This window comes from Miniopterus schreibersii (genome assembly GCF_964146895.1).
Source record: "Miniopterus schreibersii genome assembly, chromosome: 2".
Taxonomy (NCBI): domain Eukaryota; kingdom Metazoa; phylum Chordata; class Mammalia; order Chiroptera; family Miniopteridae; genus Miniopterus; species Miniopterus schreibersii.
In genome coordinates this window covers 79,378,386-79,381,891 of record NC_138102.1, presented here as the reverse complement: position 1 = coordinate 79,381,891, position 3,506 = coordinate 79,378,386, and the positions used below count along the sequence as shown (strand labels likewise).

The following is a 3,506-nucleotide window of genomic DNA, read 5'->3' as shown; positions in this document are numbered from 1 at the left end:
TGAGTCACACCCATAATGTTCTAGAGCTCTAGTGTTTCATAGTTTTGTAGATGCCTTTATCACCTTTGGTTTAAATGTTTGTTTCTATATGTCCCATCACCACTGTCAAGATCTTGAAAACAAATCTCTTATTTATATTTATTGCTGTGAAATGACTACAATCATAGTTAAAGCAATAACAAAAAGTAATTAGGGCTTACTATGTGCCAGGCACTGTGCTAAGTGCTCAGCATGTATTGGCTCAGTTAAACCTCTCAATGACCATTTGGTATATGAACCATGATTACCTTTTTTTTGCTCAGTGAATGTGTGGCACATGCCAGATGCCCAATAAAGCTTGACTGATTGATATTACATAGTTTCTAAGCTTATTTTCCTGAAATAAATTAGAATATAGGCTCCTTGAAGAGAAACAAACATACCAGGGATTCCCAGTGATTGAGAGGCCTGGGCACTTACATTTGAGGGATCAGAATAGGGAGAGAGGTGCTCCTGATATTAAAAAGGAAAGGCAAGTTGCAAAAGCCACAAACATTGTCAGTACATCTCTGCCCCGTAACACCAAAAGGACTGTGTCCATATGACTCAGTTTGCCTGGGAGAGTGTCAATTTCTTTCCCTCTTCCGATGGAATATTTTAAAGGCCTCCTTTCACTCTCAAAAGTCTTCTGTTTGGATGTTATATTGCTGATCTCCCCAACCACAAAGTATCAATGTGAATGTGACACACTGGGCCAATGGTCCATCTGCTACTCACCTGTTCTCTCCATCTATCCTACCCACCCACATAGGCAGAGGGAATGTGACACTGTGAATCAAGACAACCTTGCATTTATATTAAACAAGGAATAAGGGTGAGCCATAGTGGTCTCCAGGCAAAGGGCCACACTGCCACACTAATTGCAGCAGAACAATTGGCAAAAGAACTTTGGAGCAAGATAATCCTGGTGGAATTATCTTGATATCTACTTGGCCTTGATTTATCCTTGAGTTTATTTGGCTGCATGTATCTCTATGATGATTATAAAATAAAAAGTAACCACACAGTTCTATAGATGCAAGAACACTGGTTTCCCTGCCTCATACAATAAATGTCCATACATGGTTATATGATCATAAAGAAAAAAACAGGCAGATACAAAGTGTTTTGTTGTGGGTATGGGTGGGGTTGGGTGGGGTGGGGTGGGGTGGGGTGGGGTGGGGTAGGGTAGGGTGGGGAGATAGAACATCCAATGGGACAGAAAGGGGAGGAGGAGGAGAGCCAAACAACAAAAGAAAAAATAAAGTTGCACTCACTATGGTCTGAATGTTTAAACCCACCTCCCCCCAAATTTTATACATTGAAATAACTCCCAAAGACTATGGTATTAAGAGGTGGGGACTTTGGGAGGTGCTTAGGTCATGAGGATTTAGCCCTCATGAATGCGATTAGTGCCCTTATAAAAGAGACCACATAGAGCTTATTAACTCCCTTCCACCATATGGAGACACAGCATGACTATAGCTATGAACCAGAAAGAAAACCCTCATCCAAGCATGCTGGCACCCTGATCCCCAACCTACAGAACTATGAGAAATAAATTTCTGCTACTTATAAACCACCCAGTCTGTGATATTTTGTTATAGCAGCTTGAACAGACTATGACAGCACTGGGGGAAAGGGGGCAGAAGCAAATTATAATTATAAAATTATGCCTGTGCACTTATGTAAAATTATGTTTGTGTATGTATGAATAGTGGATAAAGTACTAGTCTAAGATTCAATGCTCCCAACACTCTGTGAGAATATTTTGTTCACTGCAGCTTCCCAAGTGCTTAATGTAATGCCTCCAGTACAAATATTTCTAAAGAGATGAAGCAATAAAGCAAACTAGCAAACCAACTTGGTTTCTACTTAGCTGTACAGCTATGGGCAATGCTTCCTTGATCCTACAGTAGCTGAGAGAATGAAAGGTTGTTTTCAACAGTATCTAACACTCAGGCAATGATGAAGGGCAGATCTGAGCAAAAAGTTCACCCAGATATCCCTCGACAAGGTGACCACCACAGTGCTGTAATGGCAGCCTGCTTTGAAGCTGTTGTGTTTGATCTTTAAGCATTTTCAATTCAAAAATTGCACACACACACACACACACACACACACACACACAGGCAAAAAGAAAAACCCGCCAGTTTTATAAAAATGTGTATACTTTTCAAATTCATACTGCATCCAGTCTGATGACAAAAGGAGTATTATCTTTCAATATAACCCATGGAATAGAAGCAGTCAGTGGTAAATTAAGTGTGACTTCAACAAAGAAAAACATGGTCTCCACTGGGGAATGCCTGGGGGGTAACATCAAAATTCTAATGGAGTTCCTGCTCATTGTCACCACAGCACCTGAATTTCGTCATTGTCAGGTAGCTGCCTTTCAGTCTCAGCTAAGGATTGACAAAGCTGTAGCTTTTCAGAATCTATAGGCTCATATCATTGAAAATTTGCATGCTGCAGCTTACTGAAATGCCTTGGCTAATTCCTTGTATTGTCCTGATTAAAGGATTAGGAAAATGACACCAGATGAGTTACATTACTATGTTCAGAACCATTTTACAAGTGCAAGAATTACTTTAATTGGGCTTGGTTTGAGTCATCCTGCCCTGAAGCAAGTTGATGAATGGCTTCTGAACTTGAGGGGTGGGCTTGGTTTATCTGGAGCAAAATCCAGATACCATGGAGGTGAATATAAGAACAGAATGGAGACAGTCTCATCCATGCTGCTTTTGTAGCAGAAAGTGCTGCCACTGAAAGGGCAGAAGCAGATGCATTTAGTGTTCTCCAGCGTGTCCTTGGCACTGGGTCACATGTCAAGAGGGCCAGTGATGCTACCAGCCCTCTGGATCAAGCTGTTGCCAAGGGGATTCACCAGACATTTGACGTTTCCACTTTTAATGTGTTACTCGGGTTCTGGACTCTTTGGGATTTATACTATCTCACAGGCTGCAGCTGCGGGAGATGTTATCAAGGCTGCCTACAACCAAGTAAAAGCAATTGCTCAAGGAAACCTTTCTAATACAATATCCGGGCTGCCAAAAACAAGCTGAAAGCTGGGTACCTAATGTCAATAGAGTGTTCTGAAGGTTTCCTGGATAAAGTCAGATTTCAGGCTCTCGTTGCTGGTTCGGACATGCCACCAACCACAGTCCTTCAGCAGTAGCTGACACTGATGTCATAAATTCTGCAAAGAAGTTTGTTTCTGGCCAGAAATCAATGGCAGCCAGTGGAAATTTGAGGCATACACCTTTTGTTGATGAGCTGTAAAATGAAACACATTGCAGGAAAGAGGTGGATATTTTCTCAACACTGAGCAACAAACACATGAAATTCACAAGTCTATAATGTAACATTTATTTTTGTTTTCAATGAAGTGAAATATCTTAAAAAGTATAAATGCAGGTCATTGTTCCCAGCAGACCTAAAGTCAATAATAAGTCCAAGTGTTAAAAAAAAGAGGAAGAGACAAAGGA

The 3,506-nt window shown here is 40.9% G+C and overlaps 1 pseudogene across 1 annotated transcript; it reads left to right on the top strand.

The window, feature by feature from the left end:
• The first annotated feature begins 1,986 nt into the window (after nucleotides 1–1,986).
• LOC308552451 (cytochrome b-c1 complex subunit 2, mitochondrial pseudogene) lies at nucleotides 1,987–3,300 on the top strand (annotated as a pseudogene). Its single transcript has 2 exons — nucleotides 1,987–2,052; nucleotides 2,151–3,300. The product of its transcript is annotated as a cytochrome b-c1 complex subunit 2, mitochondrial pseudogene (transcript).
• The last annotated feature ends 206 nt before the right edge of the window (nucleotides 3,301–3,506 follow it).